This window comes from Dermacentor andersoni, chromosome 6 (assembly GCF_023375885.2).
Source record: "Dermacentor andersoni chromosome 6, qqDerAnde1_hic_scaffold, whole genome shotgun sequence".
In the NCBI taxonomy this organism is placed as follows: Eukaryota; Metazoa; Arthropoda; class Arachnida; order Ixodida; family Ixodidae; genus Dermacentor; species Dermacentor andersoni.
Window position 1 is genome coordinate 108,864,157 of NC_092819.1, and position 19,929 is coordinate 108,884,085.

Sequence of the window (19,929 nt, forward strand, 5' to 3'; positions counted from 1 at the left end):
TTGGTCCCCCCTTGATTCCAAGGGGACGGAAACGCTCGTCCAGTCATTGTAAACACGCTGCCTCTCTCCGGGACGGCTTACACACACATTCTCACACACACACGCACACGTGCACGGTCCTGAACCGACGTCAGAGGCGCTTCGTAGAACTCGGAGCGCATCCGGGTAGCCATTGTCCTGCGTCTTGGTCGGCGCGTGGGAAGGGGCCTTCGTCGACGTTCCCGCGGCAACTCCCCCACTAATAGCTGAACACGGTGGCGTTGGTGGGTTCGGTAACAATAGTTGGCCCGCCGAACGCATTCAGTCACAATGGCGACTTAGTGACGCCGTGGCTAGAGGTTTGCGGCGGCGCTCCAGGAAGCGTTGACGGCCGTTGTCGCAACTGGCTGGCAACACTTGCACCTCAGCTGGGCCGTTCTTAACAGCACCTCCATGGCCAGGAAAGTCTCGACTGTCCAGCGCTGATAACCGCTGGGCAGGAAGAGAACGGCTGGTGGCCATTGGGTGATGTCTTGGCTCGCAGTAACCACTTGTGTAATGATGTCACCGCCCCAAAACATCCAACAAGAACGGGCAACTGCAAAATGAGCGCCACAACACGGCTCTACGCCGAGATGACGTACCTTGGCTCTCACTTTAGACCCGCTAGGCTTCAAAAAACATAAGTGCAGAAACAAAAAATGCTGCATTTCGCTATGTCAATTTTAGAAGCAATTTCGTGCGGACAAATTCAGCAATCATGGAGGGAATCCTGCTAAATGAGAGGGGATCTTCGTGGCTTCACAAAATTAACAATAATAACCCTGAAATTTAGGCGGGACCCTCAAACGCAGAATCCAAATTAGCCTGCTCAAACCATCCGCATTGGTATGCAACTTTGCCTTCTTATATCTAACGGAGAAGTTGTTCTCTTGGGGAGTGAGGCACCAACGGAGCAAGCGGCCATTTTTGTGCGACATTTGATTGAGCCACGTCAGAGAACAGTGGTCGGTCTCGAAGATGAACTTCGCTCCGTACAAGTAGCACAACTTCTGGGCGGCCCAAACTAAACAGGCGCATTCCTTCTCTGAAGCGCTGTAGGCTTCCTCTCTTACATTTAGTTTACGGCTGGCATAGAGGATAGGATGCTCCTCGTTATCGTCGCCGACCTGACTAAGTACCACGCCCATACCTCTGGCGCTTGCGTCGCATTGAACTACAAATTCCTTTGTGTACACTGGCGCGCGAAGCACAGGATGAGAAACCAATAGGGTTTTCAAACATTGGAAAGCGTTCTCTTTGTCCTTATCCCAGTGTGCGTTACTCGGTGCTCCCTTTCGGATGGCATCCATTAATGTAGTTGCCATTTGCGAGTAATTCGGAATGTACCGTTGATAGTACCCCGCAAGTCCCAAAAATGAACGAAGGTCTGTTTTCGTGCGCGGCTGAGAAAATTCTCCAATCGTAGCTATTTTCAGCTCTGCCGGCCGTCTCGTGCCCTGGCCGACAACATGGCCCAGATAAGTAACCTGCGAACACCTAAATCTACAATTTTCCGCTTTCATCGTTAAGCCGGCTTCCCTCAACCGTGAGAACACCTGTTTGAGGTGCGATACGTGTTGTTCCCGGCTGTCTGAAAAATCGCTACATCATCCAGATATGGCAAGGCGAATTCCTGCAAGTCCTTTAAGACAATATCCATTAACTTAGATAAGCTAAACAGCGCGTTCTTCAGCCTGAAGCTGAGTGCGAGAGGGCGAAAAGTACCTACAGGTGAGATGAATGCGGCATAGCGGCTGGCAGTTTGTGAACGGGGAACTTGCAAGTAACCCCGCACGAGATCTATAGTTGAAATGTATTTAGCAGCGCTAACACTTTCAATTCGATCCTCAATGTTGGCTATCGGGTACAGCTGATCCCTAGTGATGTCATTTAACTTCCTGTAGTCAACACACGGACGTGGGTCCTTGTTAGAGGTTTCTACCAGTATTAGTGGTGACGTGTAGTCTCTCTCAGCGGGCTCAATAACTCCCAACTCTACCATGCGCTGTATCTCTGCCTCCATAATCTCTCTCTGTCTTGGAGACACCCTGTAAGGCTTTGATCTTACTGGTTCGGTTGATGTCAGCTCTATTTCATGCGTTATTAGTTCGGTTCTACCCGGCCGATCGCTGAATCTGTCGAGATATTCCCCTAACACCTCTTTTAGCTCATCTAGCTGCTCGGGTCTTAGAGCGTGCGAGCTTACCGAGTGTTTTACTACTTCTTCTAGGCCGATTTCAGAGTTGGAGGTCGCCCCATACTCCTTAAACTTGGTAGTAGTGCCCTCCTGCTTTTTGATGGTATAGTTAACGACTCCGCTCCGCTCTATATACGGCTTCATCAAATTGCAGTGATATATCCTCACCTCTTTCCTGCGACCGGGCATTTTCAGAGCATAGTTAGTATCTGAAAGTTTGTGCAACACTTTAACGGACCCGTCCCAGTGAACTTCAAGCTTGTTCCTTCTTGAAGGATTGAGGATCATTACCGGGTCTCCGGGGTTAAACGTACGAGGCCTCGCATTCATGTCGTAATAGAATTTGGCGTTCTTTTGAGCTACTCCCATGTTCTTTTCGACTGGTTCTTGAGTTGCGCTTGGCCGTTCCAGCAAATTTAGCATGTATTTAACCACTGTAGGACTCTCTCCTCTTTCCTGCCACATCTCTCTTAACATTCTTAGTGGAGAACGGAGTGTCCTCCCATACACTAGTTCTGCTCGTGAGAACCCTGTCGCTTCATGTGGAACCGTTCGCAAAGCAAACAAAGTTGCCGGCAGGCAGTTTTCCCAGTCCTCCTTGTGCTCGTAGCAGAGCGCACGCAAAACTCGCTTAAGCACTGAATGCCACCTCTCTACACTGTTTGACTGAGGGTGATAGACGGAACTGTGTATTAACTTAACCCCGCACTTCTGCAAGAATGTGGAAGTCAGTGCGCTCGTGAATACTGACCCTTGATCTGCCTGAATTTCGGCTGGAAACCCAACTCGTGCAGACACTGTCAAAAACGCGTCTACTACTTCGGTGGAGCTGAGCTCTTTCAGAGGGATTGCTTCTGGAAACATTGTAGCCGGACACAGCATGGTAAACAAGTACCTGTAACCCGATTTTGTTTTTGGTAGACGCCCTACCGTGTCTATCACAAGTCGTCTGAAAGGTTCTGTTATTAAGGAAAGCTCCACTCCTTTAGTGGAGCTTTCCATGTCTCTCCTGGTTTACCAGAGCGCTGGCAGGCGTCGCATGATCTTACCAAGTTTTCTACATCTTTGAAACAGCCAGGCCAGTAGTATTCCATAAGCAATCTTTCCTTTGATTTGTTTATGCCTAGGTAGCCGGACCGCACATTTCCATGACAGAGACTCAAAAGGTCCTCCCTATACTTAGTAGGTACGACTAACTGGTCTAAAATTTTACCCTTTCGATCACTGTAGTGCCGATACAACAATCCTCCTCTCTCATGTATCGTCACGTTGCGCCTAGCAATGCCTTCTTTAGCTGTGTGATGTAATTTAGCTAAGCTCTCATCATTCTTTTGCTCGGCTGCCAGTGACTCTCTATGCACACGTGAGAGCTGATCAAAGTTCTTTGAGGCCGGTGATAATAACGATCGTGTCTCGCTTGCGTTTGCGTCAGCTTGGTCTTCCTGCAGACTTGAACTTTGACACTCTAGTGATACGGTCTCATTGAGCTGGTCAGCTGGCAGGCTCTCCTCGACTGATTTTTCATCCCTCGAGCCTAGCTCGGATTCGGATATTGAAGTTATCCACTTTTCTGCTTCCGCTGGAGCAGCTTGTGCATTTTCAGCCGAAAGCGACGCGATTTTACGAGCTTGGCCTCGCGTCAAAGCCTGTACTATGCCCTTTCCCAGTTTAAACCCTATGTCACGCAATAACTGATTCGAACGATTCTAAAAGATGTAAGGGTACTGCAGTGACAAAAATTTGGAAACTGCAGCCTCAATCTCTAGCTCCCCGAATGGTCCACTGATTTTGACTCTGGCCATGGGCAGACACACGCTGTGCTCTTCTACAACCTGTTTGATCCATGCTACTTCTCCGGTGAAGTCGTCTACCGTCACGTAAGACGGATCGACAATGTCAATCGTGGCGGCACTGTCTCTTAGCACTCGGCATGGTTTGCCATTAACTTGCAGGTCGTGAAGATATGGACTTAAAAGTTCCATATTCTCGTCTTTTTCCTCCACGTAGGATAAAACTACGCTAGGCTTCCTGCAGTTTACAGCTATATTTCCCAGTTTGTGGCATTTATAACAGCGAATTAGTCTAAAAGATTCCAATTTTCCTTTCTGTTCTTTTTGTGCGGTTTCTCCGTTAAGTTTCTCCTCGCTCTTTTCTGCGGGCTTTTCCTCCACGTCTACAGGCTCCGATCGTCTAGTCTGCGAACTCTTCTTGAACAGAAAGGGTTTCCGCAGTCCATTTCGACCGTCCCAGTTTCCGCCCTCGGTGTTCAACTTTCTACACGTTGCGTACTCTTCGGCTAATTCATACGCCCTTTCCACAGTGTTTACATTCCCTCTGTCTTGCACCCACAGTTTCACCGCTTGGGGGATGCTTTTGTAAAATTGCTCTAGACACATGTATTCTTTGATCATGTCTCTGCTGTCGTACGCTTCCGCGCTTTTCAGCCACTCGACTATGTTGGCCTTTAAGCCGTATGCAAACTGCGGATACCCCTCGCTATCTTTCTTGCCTGCGCTCCTAAACCTTTGCCGAAAAGCTTCGGCTGAAAGGCGGTATTTCTTCAGGAGACTAGCCTTAACTTTTGCATAATCATATGCATCCTGTGCACTCAGTCTGGAGATTACTGCCGCCGCCTCACACGGCAACATTGACAGCAACCGCTGTGGCCATGTACTAGGGCCCAAGTTCATCTTCTCGCAAGTCCTTTCAAAATTGCTTAGGAACAAGCCTATGTCGGTCCCGACATCAAATGGCTTTAATAGCTTGTCCATGCGGTACGATTCTGCCTCACTTGATCGTCCCAGAGCCCCTTCACTTCCTTGAGACAACTCCAAACGTTTGATTTCAAGTTCCAGTTGCATTTTTCTTAACTCACGATCTTTATCGCGTTCCTCTCTCTCTCGTTGCTTTTCTGTCCCGTTCTTCTCTTTCTCTTTCCCGTTTCTCTCTCTTTTTTAGAAGTTCCAATCCCATTTCAATTTCTTCCTCACTGGCCTGATCGGAAATTTGCTCCAATAATTGCGATTTTAGCATTTCCTTGCATAAATCTAGACCATGCTCCTCACCAACAATCAACAATTCGTCTCTCAGCAGTGTCCTTAACTCCATGATTGCTGCTTTACTGTCTTGGTCCTGCTCGCTAAATCTAGCTAGGAAAACACAACCTAGCGAACAATCAACTATCTAGCTTCCCTACAGTTCTAAACCGAACAACCATAAAATGAAGCCTAGAGAGTCAAAGCAAGAACCAAGCACTTACCGCGGACACAGCATTACGTCGCAAAGTCTATCTCACCGCTGTCAGCCAGTTGTCAGGATTGGGGGCTCAGTCCCATCGCTCGAAACCCGTTGTCAAGATTGGAGTCCGGCATGAATTCGAAGGTGGCTGGCCCATGCCGTCGTCCAACTTATCCACGCTGAGGACGTTGATGAAGGGAAGGACTGCTTCTCATCGAGAACGAGGAATATGGGTTTATTTACAGTATTTACATGCAGTTCATCAATCTAGCTTGACTGCGAGAGAAAGTACGTCAGTCTAACACGACTGCTTGAGAGAGTGTCTCAGTCCAACACGACTGCTCAAGAAAGTGTGTCGAGCATCCGCAGAACAGCGGCTGATAAGCACTTGGTCCCCCCTTGATTCCAAGGGGACGGAAACGCTCGTCCAGTCATTGTAAACACGCTGCCTCTCTCCGGGACGGCTTACACACACATTCGCACACACACAAGCACACGTGCACGGTCCTGAACCGACGTCAGAGGGGCTTCGTAGAACTCGGAGCTTACCCGGGTAGCGCGTCCGGGTAGCCATTGTCCTGCGTCTTGGTCGGCGCGTGGGAAGGGGCCTTCGTCGACGTTCCCGCAGCAACTCCCCCACTCATAGCAGAACAGGGTGGCGTTGGTGGGTTCGGTAGCAATAGTTGGCCCGCCGAACGCATTCAGTCACAATGGCGACTTAGTGACGCCGTGGCTAGAGGTTTGCGGCGGCGCTCCAGGAAGCGTTGACGCCCGTTGTCGCAACTGGCTGGAAACATTTGCACCTCAGCTGGGCCGTTCTTAACAGCATATTCCTCGAAATGAACGCTAGGCTTCCATAGGCGGTAAGAAAGTTAGTTGTCCGTTGTCATGCGGGCAACGTGTCTTTACTGCTCGCTGAAATCCGTTGTATCGGTAATAAGTCGTGTCGTGGTTGTAGGGTCGGTGCTGTTCCTTTTCCGGCCTGACATCATAAGTCACAGGTTCTTGTAGTTAAAAATGTGGTTCTTCTCGTTGTGTGCGAGCGTTATAAGTAGGGCCTTCGTCTTAGAGACGTGGCTGCAGTCGGGGTGCGAGTTCACAATCCTCAATGCCTGCCGGCGCAGGACACAAAGACAAGGAACAAACGTTTGGTACAATGTCTAGTGGCAGGCGGAAGTTATGAGTACCTGGTTCTGTCGCTTGGGCGTGCACCCTGAGCTCTTTTCGGACTACTTGTCGGATCTTTTATGCAAGGCAGATCGACTGGTTGCTTTCTATGCTTGCAACTGTCGTCACATTGGCTTACCTGCGAAACTTTGGCGTGATGCTTAAGCAATTCGAAAGTGCGACACTGTCGAATGATGTTGGCGTTAAGGAAGCCTTAAACATCCTCCACGACTCCTTTTTGGATTTGCCCGACTTTGCCTTCCTCAGACATTTCAGAGACCGTCATCCTACGCAATTTTATTACTGGTTCAATGTAAGTCATGCAGGGTTCACTTGCAGTTGCGCGCGTTGCAGCAGCGTCTGTTCTGCCATATTATTTTTCGTCTGAGTTGTTCAATCGCTCTTTGATTTCAGAAACAAGTCTTCCACAACTTGTTAACGTTTCCTCACCACACTAACGCAGTATTCGTTAGAAAGAACACAACGTCCGAAAGCTGAGAAGCGCTATTCCACTTGTTGGCGGCACTCATTCGTTCATTATTAGCCATTCCTCGACCTCTTCGTCTGGTCTTCCGACGAAGGGGTGTAGAAAGTCCCAAATGACCATCAAACATTGTTGCACCCATGGTTGGGAGCCCGACGACGCAAGAAAGAGAGTGAGCCGGCAAACGGACGAGGGCCGCCCCACTGCACCACGTCACGGCCGGCACCTCTACTAGCAAACTGATCCGTTCCACCGGTTTTTCGGAGAACCGCCTACTGAGTGCGAGGCGCCGGCGCCCCCGACAGGGACGAAGTCGTCGGTGCGGCCAAAAGAGAACGTGGACTGCGTTTCTTCTCACTTTCCTTTCTCCTTTCTTCAGTCTGTCTTTTGTAAATAAACGAGTCTCGAAACGGATCCCAACGAGTGAAATTCTTTCTTTCGAGGCTCCTGCGTGCACGGCCGTCGCCGTCCAGCTTAGTTAACACGCAGCAAAAGTTAGTGGAGTAGTCCAAGAGCGGCAGCAATTAGAGTCAGCCCAACGGTGCGAGCATTCATTTACAAGGGGCGCGCATCTGTCAACTGTTGACCGGAGCTGGTCAGCGCAGCAGTTGGAATGTGCCGTTGTTCGTCTGTGTCGTGGGACATGTTCAGCTCTGGCTGATTCGGTGAAAGTCCATCAAGGCGATGGCTGCGTTGAAAAATTGTGGTGCAACCTCCGTCTTCGCCTGTCGGTTGCCACGCACCTTCCACCACAACTGTTACGAAGAGTTGTGACGAAATGGTTTTATTCGCTGGAGATGGGCGACGGGGGTATATATAACGCATCCTGTCAATCTTTCGGAAGAAATGGGATGCCTGTTGAGCCTACTTTTGAGGTCTACGTGCAAGTCAATGCGTTGTTCTTCAGTTTGTTCTGTGGGCTAAGTGTGAACACTCCCCTCCAAACAGGAACAGAGATATCGCAGCGAAGCAGCAGAATGATGTGCAGGAACGACTATGACAAAAGAAAGACGGGTCATGCACTAACCGCTTTACCGCAACATTTATTATACTCTCTAAAGCAACTGCGTCGTATTTCCCCTTTGATCCAATCCTACGGCTAAAAATATAGCAATAGTTCCCAGTACTTATGACAGGTAGCCGCGCTACAAATGTAGCCAAGGTCATGATCATCACCATGAGCCTGGTTACGCCCACTGCAGGGCAAAGGCCTCTCCCATACTTCTCCAACTATCCCCGTCAAGAACTAATTGTGGCCGTGTTGTCCCTGCAAACTTCTTTATCTCATCCGCCCACGGGTAACTTTCTGCCGACCCCTGCTACGCTGCCCTTCCCTTGGAATCCAGTCTGTAACCCTTAGTGACCATCGGTTGTCTTCCCTCCTCATTACATATCCTGCCCATGCCCCCATTTCATTTTCTTGATATCAACTAAGATCTCGTTAACGCGCGTTTGTTCCATCACCAAATCTGCTCTTTTCTTATCCCTTAACGTTACACCCATCATTCTTCTTTCCATAGCTCGTTGCGTCGTCCTCAATTTAAGTAGAACACTTAAATTGAGGACGACGCAACAGCTATGGAAAGAAGAACGCTAATGCCGCCAAGGTGTGGCCGCCTGAACGAAATTGTATTATAAGCGTTCGTTAATTACTAGCGTTTGGCTGGAGCTCCAAAGCGCACGGAACACATGCGCTAGAAATGCTGGATTCGAATCCGCGAAGCTCTTCCTTCCTTACTGCCGTTTGGTATCGGCCGGCCACAATCACAAATCATATTATTACGGCGAACCAGCATCCGTAGACGCAGGATTCACTAGCATGTTATGAACAATTTGTCGACCAAACTACTGGTCACGTCTTGCGACGACTGTGAAGCAGTATGTCGACGCATGTCGCGACTTTTCCACGGACGTAAAACTACCCCCATGCGCCCTGCAGGACTTCTGCCAGCCACAGCCACTCTGATGGCACCGTTTCACCTGCTTGGTATGAACATATTGTGAACATTCCCCACGTCTTCGTCCGGAAACCATTGGGTTGTAGTCACCACTGATGACCAGACACGTTACTGTGAAACGAAGGCACTGCCAAGAGCTACAACAGCACACACCGCACATGTGTTCATTCATGGCATCCACCTGCGCCACGTAACTACGGTGGTAGTCTTTACAGATCCCGGCACCGCCTTCACCACGGAGTTGCTAAAGGAAGACTTGAAGCTCAGTGCACCTCAACATCGCTAAGCTATGACTTAATACCCTCAATTAAATGTGCTGACCGAACTACTGAACAAGACTACCACGCATATGCACTCAGTGTTGCCACTGACGACGAAAACCGACACGATTACTTTCCTTACTTAACTTTTGCGTACCATACTGCAATTGGAGCAAGTGCAGGTTTTATTCCATTGCACTTACTCCACAGCCGAGGGCCTGTTTTAGTCACTAGAAACCTATCGAGAAGACGTGCAACCCCTGTAAAGGAGGGATCGCAGACGTCGCTTTAATGATGATGACAAAATGTATTTATTAAGGGATGGCTCGAAGGCCTGTAATGCTGAATAGGAAGAGGAAGGGGGAGGCCTATTCAGAGCCGTCCTAGAAGCTACGCGTCTTTGGAGAAAGCCAAGAGCGAGTCCAGAATTACTCTATTGGAATCAATCGAGCCAGTTGCCGGTCTAATCCACTCCTCGTAGCATGACACTCGCACCGCCCTCAGGTGGTGGTCCCGCTGCTGAGCGTGTCGCTGGCACTCCCAAAACAGATGGACTGCGGAAGGCCATGTGGCCATGTTGCAGTCAGGGCACCTGTGTGGCGCCTGTAGTGCTTCTTGGTCCGTGGAGTCTGTGGGAGGGCCGGGTTCCTGCGATGGAAGGGAGTTGGGAGACAGAGAAGGAGGGTGTCTTTCCCGGCGTGGCCGATACTGTCGCCACCGCTCCAGCACATGCGGTGTGAGGACGAAGCCAGAACGAAGCCTATGCGGCAGCACCTGCCCCGACCTAGGAAGACCCGCGGGGATTGGGTCTGGATCTGAGGGCACACTTGCACAGAGTTCCCTCTTGCGTCGGTTGGCTGCTCCTCTCAGAGCTCTGTCTGGGTCATACGGGGCTACATTTCCCGTGCTGCTTGTGCTGGTTGTGAGGGTTTCTGAAGGATCCCGGGAGACGACGCGGTGGGAAAGAAGGGCACGCGCCGCCTCGTGGGCTCTCTCATTTCCTTCGATGCCCTCGTGACCAGGGATCCAATGAAGTGTTGCAGTGACCCCGTGGGCCTCCGCACGCCTGAAGGCCTGCTTGACTAGGAGTACTTCCGATGATTCTGTGTGGCGCGACTTGCACGCATGCAGCGCATACTGGGAGACGGTGTATATATCGATGTGTTTCGCTTGCGCGGTGCTTGAAACTCTTTCTAATGCCCAGACTATTGCGCGGAGTTCAAGTTCCGTTGGGTCGTCGGCATCAGCAGTTGTAAAGGTAGAATGTGTCTCACAAGAACCCACTATGTGGTACGTGACTGCTCCCTCGCTGGTGCGTGGGTCGAAAGCTGCGTCAGTGTACACTTGTTCATGGCTTGGCGGTGCGTCTGCCAATGTCTGCGCGTGACGAGCAGTGAATGCTGCCGGCGATGCGCATGTTGGGCGCCCATGTTTCGCGGCGTTGGTTTGGTGTCGACGACAGCAATGTCATCCCACGGTGAGATGTCGGATGGCAGTTGTGGCAAAGTTGATATATCCTTTCCCACGTAGGCCAGTAGAGTCCTGCCTTGTCTGGTGTGCTTCAGGCGTTCCTCGTGTCCTGCCTTCGACGCTTCGATGGTTGCACGGAGGGTAGGCAACTTCGCATAGCGATGTAGCTCCTCGACACGTGTGTGTTTCGGGAGCCCTGTGATAACACCGAGAGCTGATTTGTGGAGTACCTCTAGCTGTGTCCAGTGCCGAGCAAGCAGGTCATAACAGCGCGCTCCGTATATCGCTCGGGATATCAGCAAAGCTGATATCCCGAGCTGATCCTCCCCAAAGGGGGAAGGCAGCTGGGGAGGATCAGGTAACAGCAGATTTGCTGAAGGATGGTGGGCAGATTGTTCTAGAAAAACTGGCCACCCTGTATACACAATGCCTCAAGACCTCGAGCGTACCGGAATCTTGGAAGAACGCTAACATAATCCTAATTCATAAGAAAGGCGACGCCAAAGACTTGAAAAATTATAGACCGATCAGCTTACTGTCCGTTGCCTACAAAGTATTTACTAAGGTAATTGCAAATAGAATCCGGAACACCTTAGAGTTCCGTCAACCAAAGGACCAGGCAGGATTCCGTAAAGGCTACTCAACAATAGATCATATTCACACTATCAATCAGGTGATAGAGAAATGTGCGGAATATAACCAACCATTATATATAGCTTTCATTGATTACGAGAAAGCGTTTGATTCAGTCGAAACCTCAGCAGTCATGGAGGCATTGCGGAATCAGGGTGTAGACGAGCCGTATGTAAAAATACTGAAAGATATCTATAGCGGCTCCACAGCCACTGTACTCCTCCATAAAGAAAGCAACAAAATCCCAATAAAGAAAGGCGTCAGGCAGGGAGATACGATCTCTCCAATGCTATTCACAGCGTGTTTACAGGAGGTATTCAGAGACCTGGATTGGGAAGAATTGGGGATAAGAGTAAATGGAGAATACCTTAGTAACTTGCGCTTCGCTGATGATATTGCCTTGCTTAGTAACTCAGGGGACCAACTGCAATGCATGCTCACTGATCTGGAGAGGCAGAGCAGAAGGGTGGGACTAAAAATGAATCTGCAGAAAACTAAAGTAATGTTTAACAGTCTCGGAAGGGAACAGCAGTTTACGATAGGTAGCGAGGCACTGGAAGTGGTAAGAGAATACATCTACTTAGGACAGGTAGTGACTGCTGATCCAGATCATGAGAGTGAAATAATCAGAAGAATAAGAATGGGCTGGGGTGCGTTTGGCAGGCATTCGCAGATCATGAACAGCAGGTTGCCATTATCCCTCAAGAGAAAAGTGTATAACAGCTGTGTCTTACCAGTACTCACGTACGGGGCAGAAACCTGGAGGCTTACGAAAAGGGTTCTACTTAAATTGAGGACGACGCAACGAGCTATGGAAAGAAGAATGATAGGTGTAACGTTAAGGGATAAGAAAAGAGCAGATTGGGTGAGGGAACAAACGCGCGTTAATGACATCTTAGTTGAAATCAAGAAAAAGAAATGGGCATGGGCAGGACATGTAATGAGGAGGGAAGATAACCGATGGTCATTAAGGGTTACGGACTGGATTCCGAGGGAAGGGAAGCGTAGCAGGGGGCGAATGAAAGTTAGGTGGGCAGATGAGATAAGGAAGTTTGGAGGGTCAACATGGCCACAATTAGTACATGACCGGGGTAGTTGGAGAAGTATGGGAGAGGCCTTTGCCCTGCAGTGGGCGTAATCAGGCTGATGATGATGATGATGATCAGCAAAGCACTAACGAGCTTTCGGGATACGTCGGTACCAGTACCACCCATGCGGAAACAGATTCGTTTTATAAGGTGCATACTGTTGTGCCATGTTCGACGAAGGTCTGCGAGCCACGCATCCGCTGTGCCTGTGCAGTCAATAGGTATCCCGAGAACGCACACTGATTTTTCCGCTCGCTGCAGCGTCTCGCCTGCGACAGTGAGCGTGAGGGCTGCTTCATCCTGCGTTGAACCTGGGATCTCCACATACGTTGTCTTCTCTGGAGATGGCCACATGCCAGTTTGTGGCAGGTAGTGGTCAATAACGTCGAGTGCGGCCTGCAGGGTCTCCTGCTGCTCACGACTTGGTGGTCATGCAGTCCATAACGTGATGTCATCTGCCTAAATTGTGAAGCCCAGTTCGGAAATAGCCTCCAGTCGCTCAGCCAGGCCTATCATAGTCAAATTAAAGAGGAGGGGTGATAGTATAGAGCCTTGGGTCCCCCCAATGCTCCATGTTTGGGTAAATCTTCTATGTTTGGGCAAATCTTCCCGACGTCTCCGTCTACCCGTATGGAAAAAGTGCGGTCTTGAAGGAAGGAACGCACAAAGTTGAGGGGGCGGCCTGTGATTCCATGCCTCTCAGCTACCTCGATGATTGCCTCATGCGTCACAATGTCAAAAGCTTTACGGAGGTCCACCGCCACCAGGATGCTCGGGTGTCGCTTTGCGCGACCGACTGTCTTTCGACGCAGTACACCTTCCCTCACAAGTAGGAGGCTGTCATGAGTGCCAAGGTTTGGTCTAAATCCTGTCTGTGCTGGATGAAAGCGACCCTCTGTTTCTAGAAAGTGAGATATGCGTGTCAAGGCCATTCGCTCCACCAACTTACACGTAGTAAGTGTGAGAGATACAGGGCGCATGTTCGACAGTACATCTGGCTGTTTGCTTGGTTTCGGTATGGGTGCGACTATCGAATGCTTCCATCCTGCTGGGATTTCACTGTTGATCCACACTTCATTAATCTCCTAGAGAAGTTGCTTTTTTGCGTATTCCAGAATCCTCAGAGCCGCCCATGTCACGCCGTCATAGCCTGGCGCGCTGCGCGCGTTGATGGAAGAAAGTGCCTGTTCGAGCTCGAAGAGTGAGAATGGGGTTTGGATGCCCTCATCGGTCACTTGCGGTGTTTTCCGGTAAATGTCGGTTGGGGAAAAACGTGTTCGCGGCATCATCTTGGAGTTGGCTGACTGACTGGCTAGTTTTGAGCGAGACGTTTGAAATAGCGCTGCGTGTTTTACGCTGACCTGTCATAGCCTTGAACGTGTGCCACATCTTATGGACACCAGTTCTTTCGTTGAATGATGAGCAGTGCTGGATCCAACGTTCCTGATACAGGCGCTTGGCGTATCTTCTAGCGATGGCAGTGCGACGTCAAAGTCGCACACGGTCGCGATGTCGTCGGCCATTGGTTTCGTACGTCAACTGTGTTCGCTTGCGCGCATCCCAATGGTTTAGCATATGTATGTCCGCGCCGGAGCATCAGCTCTCACGTCAGTCTCAGTAGTGGCCTTGCGCAGGGCGCGTAACGCCCGCTCTCGTACGGATGCAGTCTTGCGTACCTCCGCAAGTGCTCTTCTGTAGGCATCCCATCTGATCGTGCGCACAGTGCGCCCGGCCGCACGCTTTCTTCCCACGTTCAAAGTAATCCACAGTGGACAGTGGTCGCTGCCCCAGGCATCCGGATCGCATCGCCAGTCTTTAACGTAGGCTGGTGTGGACAACGTCAGGTCCGGGGTCGTGTTACGTTGTCCACTATGCAGGGCGGCGCGGGTGGGGTAGTCGATGTCATTTGCGAGCACTAAGTCAGCTGACTCCATGACATCTGCGAGTGCCGTTCCACGGGGCGTGTGGTAGTCATAGCCCCACTGAGGATGCTTGGCGTATCAGGAAGTCGTCGTTTGGGTAACGTCTCCGCAAAGCGCGAATCCACATGAATGAACCGCGCGTACGGGAGCTAACTTCAGGGCGCATGTATACTAATACCAGCACTGCATATCGCTTTGCAATCGTGCAATGGACAGCCACCACCTCCTGCACGGCAGTCGAGTACTGAGAAGTGTCAATCTGCGTTTGCGGAATGTCTGTGCGGACAAAGACAGCCACTTGTCCCCGTATTACAAATTCGTCGGCTGCACTGGCGATACCATTGTGCTGCGGGTTTCGGTGTCGTTTCCTGTTTATAAGCTCTATGGATGGTTGGTAATAACCATTGAACTGTCGTAGTGCCCGATCTGTGCCATTAGTCTTGAAGTAAAAACGCAAGGGGGCGTCCGACACAAACAAGAGGTTCAGTTCTGTCGCATAGGTGCCGAGCCCTCGGCAGTTCCACTGTAAAACGTGTGGAGTGGGACTGTCGAGGGCTGTACGCGAAGCCGGGTGGCTATTGACGCGAGGCGAAGACCTGTTCGAGCAAACCATATTGTCGTTGGAAGTGTTTCTCCTGCGCTTGGAGGAGAGGATGCAAAGGTTGTTGTACCAGCAGAGCCAGGTCTGTATGCTGTGTGGTAGTAGAGGTTGTTTCTTGCATTTTAGTGGGCTCCTGCGGATTTCATGGCTGCTGCTGTCGCGTGGCACCAACACGTCCGAGCAGTGCTGCTAGTCTTTTTTCGTTCTCTTCTATTTTCCGCCGCAGTTCAGCGTTCTGTCGTGCCAGTTCTGCAATCTCAGCTTCAACACTGTCTTTCGAAGTATGAACCAGCTGCGATGGTGAAGATAGCATTGGTGTCGTATAAAGTGAAGAGTTCACCGGTTTGTCTCCACTTGGTTGAGTTCGCTTGAGCGCTGCTGCGTAGGTGCGGCTGCAGCCTTTTCCTCCTGCTGTTGGTTGTGCGCAGTTCTTTAAAACAATCTCATTCACTGCTTCCTTTATGGTACGTGGCTGCGTTGAGATGTTTTCACGCTCTAGTAGCTGCTGCGTCGATTTGATGTCATGGGAGTGGACAGTTCTAGTGCGGCGTCTCGATCGGTGTGCGCCTTGCCTTCTACGACGAGAGCGGGGCCTTGAGCGGAGTTTCTTAACAATGTTTGCGTAGGACTTCAGTTTAGCTGGACACTTCGGGTCAGTCGCCGCGTGACCTTCTTCACAGTTGCGGCACCTGGGCGTCCTCTGTTTGCATTCATTGCCAGTAGCGCTACCTTCATGTATCTTGTCGCATGTAGGACATACCGCTTCGTGCGGGAAGACATCCGTTTTGTGACCAAAGCGATGACAACGATTACACACGATGCTTTTAGGTTCGTAAATTGAAACTCGAGTGATGCGGCCATAATACACGACTCTGTTAGGGGGGTGGCGTCCTTCAAATGTCAGTAGACATGTCCCAAGCTTTCCTATTGGGCGCGCATCAAGGATACGTCGGTGCTCACAGGTCAAGGCTGCCCGGAGTTCAGCCTTTATTTCATTGCAGTCAACGTTGTATATAACGCTTCGGCACATGTCTCGTCCGGGTGCCTGATACACTTGTACTGGTATGCCAGTAGAGTCCTGCCTTGTCTCGTGTCCTGCCTTCACATCTATCCGTGGTTCACGTCTAGGTGTGAAAGCTTGAGAAGCCCATCTGCTTGCCTCTTGTCGTGAACGAGCAATCTTATTGTGTTAGATGCTGGTTGCAACGTGCACGTCAAAGGCTTGGTGTTGACGGCAGCGGGTGTGCCCATCACGAAGTTGCGGTGGAGGTCCTTGCCTGGTACAGTTGTGAACGCCACGCTTACCCGTGGTTTCACGACTAGCACGAAAGTTTCTGGCGGTGTTTCCTTCTCGGGCCGCGCATGGTTGTGCTTACGGCGTTGCAGTTTCCACGCTCCTTCGTCACCGTAATCTTCTAACGCGTCCTGGGAGAGAGCTCCGGTGTCTCGAATTGTCTCTAGCTTCTCAGTTGAGTTTGCGTAAGAAAACTGTTCTTGAGACGCGTGCAATGCAGTCTCTGTTTGACGTGGCGTTGTCACATCAGATTGTAGGCTTGAGGATGTCGGTGGTGCTTGTGTTTGCATGTCGTCTTCGTCGCTGGAAGGGGCGGACGCGTCTTCGTAGGCCGATGACGTAAAAGAGTCGTGCCGCGTTCGTTTCGATATCACGCTGGCCGTCGTTGAAAGACTTGCAGAGCAGTCTCTATCGGGACGGTGGCGGCTGCGGCTGCGTTCATTCGGTTCCCGATTGTTCTTTCTTCTTTGGCGTTCGCGTCTATGTTGTTGGTCAGCGGTAGCATGCCCACAGCGTTCTTCATGCATCCCAGCAGAGCGTTCTGTTGTAGATGCCTCCGGAACGCCTTCGGGACGCTGCGTAGCCGCTTCCTGGCCCCAGTCTTGGGTTGGCGTCATCAAAGCTGATTGTCCCTAGCGTTGTTCATGCTCGTCAGATGGTGCTACGTGGTAGCTTCGATGACCCAGGCTCGGTCATCAACGCAGTCATGGCCATGCATTAGGCTTAGCAAGGCCGCCCGCCGGCGCGTAGAAGCGGCCGTAAAACGGCCAAAAAGCAACGCACCTTTTGGAGGCTTGTCTTGACGTGTGGCCGAAAAGACACCGATGAAAAGGATATGCGACAGAAGAAGGTGAAGCGCGAACTGCGCGCGTAAATGTCGAAAAGAAACGGAGCGCCAAAAAAAGACGTGCGCTCGCATCGGAACCGGAAGTTGATCTTCTTCGCTTTAATAAAACACATTATTATGCACTTGAAGGCGAATACATCTTCCAGTGAGAATCTTAGGTACCTTTTGTTGTTTCACTGTACAATTCCGCAGAGAAGAGAGATGGCAACTGGTATATATTTAGGAGCTGTTTACATTGAAACCTATTCGTCATAGAAGTGCTGTCCTATGCGTGAGCTATTCGGCAAGTCATCGGCTACAGCAGCCACCACATTCACCATGAAGATGTGCCTAGATAGCTCCACTTTCATCTCTAGAGTGGTATTGCAACGTCAGGCCCATCCGTTTCACCGCGTGACATCTTTGGGCCGCTTCTGTCATCGTTAGTCACCGGTTTCGCTATCATAAAGAAAACACCTTTATACCACCACCTGCAGTGGCCGTCCAGCGTATTCCCTGGTTCCAATGTACAGCTGGTCACTCTAAGCAATGCGCTGTCTAGCTGCATTTGCTCGTGGAAATTTGTGCCGAGTGTCAAGGACCAAGAAAGCTTTGAATAGGGTGGCGTCTGTCCACACATAAACATTTACCCCGTAAAGGTGCTGGCCGGTGTCATGACAAGCACCCTAAGCTCTAAGGCTATAAAGCATATGATTTTACACCAATTGCTGATTTTGCAGGGGGAAAAAAGAGAAGCATGACAGGCCGTTTCTGCTTGTTGCTTATAATTAACTTACAAGAGCTGAAACTTGGGTGCGTATGTACGAAAGCAAGATTCGCTGTACAGCGCCATAAAGGCGTAGTTAAGCAAGAACTAAATGACGCTTTCCTTTAACGCTGTCGCATTTGGTCCTGAAAAAGAGCCAGAACGGTAAGGCACAAGCAGAAACAATTTGCCGCACGAAGAGAGACATAAGTTCTCAGTAAAAATCTCACCAATTCCATTGTCATAAAGTTGGACGGTGACGGGACCCTTCGCAGGCGGTTGAATAACATTGGCGCTCACGCGTGCCCCAAGCACCACACATGGAGCCTGCCACACGGTCACGTTGATGTGAACTCCCGCGATCTTGGTGACGTTTGCAGCAACCGTTGGCCGTAAATGGGGAATGCCAACGCAGTTGTAAGTTTCGTTTGTTTGCCTTTGAACGTCAACGGAGGAAGTCATGCTGTTTAGGTTCCCCGCTCTGTGACGCTCCTGCACGCAGGTAAGTTGCACTTATGATCGTGCTGTTATTTATCGCGCAAAAAAATTTTTTGAAAAGCAAGTAGCACACATCGCAAACATATCTAGAGAAAACGAATGAATGCACGACCTACAACAGTCTGGTAACACAATGAACTAGAACAGGTCATGGCGCAATACACAAGAGAAGCACGGCTAAAAAATTGTAGCAGTGGAAAGAACAAAAATACGTATGTGTTTGAAGAAGAAAAATAAGAAGGAGAAATAAGAGAGAAGCATCTTTAGCAAGCTATTGTTAACTCACTTGTCTTTATATACATATCTATATATATATATAGATAGATAGTTTAACCACCCGATTCATGGCCAACCCCCCACTGTGGGTTTGCGCCACAGCCACTCGAGAAAACAACGGCAACAACTATAGAAGAGCATAAGCAGGCGTCTATGGAGATCATACAGAAGCCAAAACAATGGCATAGCACGAAGAAATACTCTGTAGATGAAACTAGTACCAGTGAAAGTAGAGAGTGCTCAGTCCGATCGCACGAAAAAGAAAATTAAGTGTGCCAGCCAACGTTGGGTGCATAACATTCATAAAAAAGGCAATGGTGCGCCAAAAAAGTATTTAACCCTGTAAGAGGACTAGGAGCACCAACTGAAAAACCACAAATGGCTATAAGGGATAGACACGGTAACACCTTCGAAGGAGATGACGCACTGCGGTGCGCGAGAGATATTATTAGCAAGAACTTCGGCAAGAAAGAAACCATAGTCCGGGGTCAACCAGATAAATACACAGAGAAGACAGATCAAAATTTAATGCAGAAAACTCATGCCAAGAAAAAAGCACGTCACAATGTCCCGAATAGCAGGACCAGGTGAAATCACAATACAGTTAATCAAACAGTTAGGTTCAAAGAGAAAGGCACCGCTGACCGATGGTATAGAGCAGGTGATGAAAACAAAGAAAATGCAGACTAGATAATGTGAAAAAGAGGTGAACCTCATCTGCAATAGCAAAGGCCATAAGGATAGGAGGAGCTTGTACAGCCCAACTATTGCAACGCCGGCGACATACAGAATAGCCGTGCAAGTCGTAAATCATAATGGTGAAAACGGCTGTAAAAAATATTACATTGGCCAAACTACGAAATGATTTGAGGCCAAGCAGACGCTTAGAGGATAATATATTGTACCAACGCATTGCGTAGAGATTTCAATAGCTCAGAACTGACCTTTATTATAACATTTCCAGATATTACCGGCGTAGACAGAGAATTGACATGAGATTTTATAAAGCACTGGGCCATAGGCGGCGATGATACGAAGCTACTGAGCGAGTTTTATAGGCGTAACCGAGCGCAAATTGTATGGGAAGGCCGGAAAAGCAACGAATCCGTGGAAAATCACCGAAGACCGAGAAAAGGATTGCGTCTGTCTTCTTCATTTTTAGGCTCTATCTTCAGCACATGCAAAGACGACCGCGAAGCAGTGAATTGGTTTTTGATTTATCTTACACCAG

General features: G+C 49.8%; 1 long non-coding RNA gene across 1 annotated transcript in view; it reads right to left on the reverse strand.

The window, feature by feature from the left end:
- Nucleotides 1-18,389, reverse strand: part of LOC140218785 (uncharacterized) — a 50,202-nt gene extending 31,813 nt beyond the window's left edge. Inside the window, exon 1 of the long non-coding RNA XR_011894969.1 lies at nt 18,155-18,389. This is a non-coding gene — a long non-coding RNA (uncharacterized lncRNA). The remainder of the gene's footprint in view (nt 1-18,154) is intronic.
- Nucleotides 18,390-19,929: the final 1,540 nt, after the last annotated feature.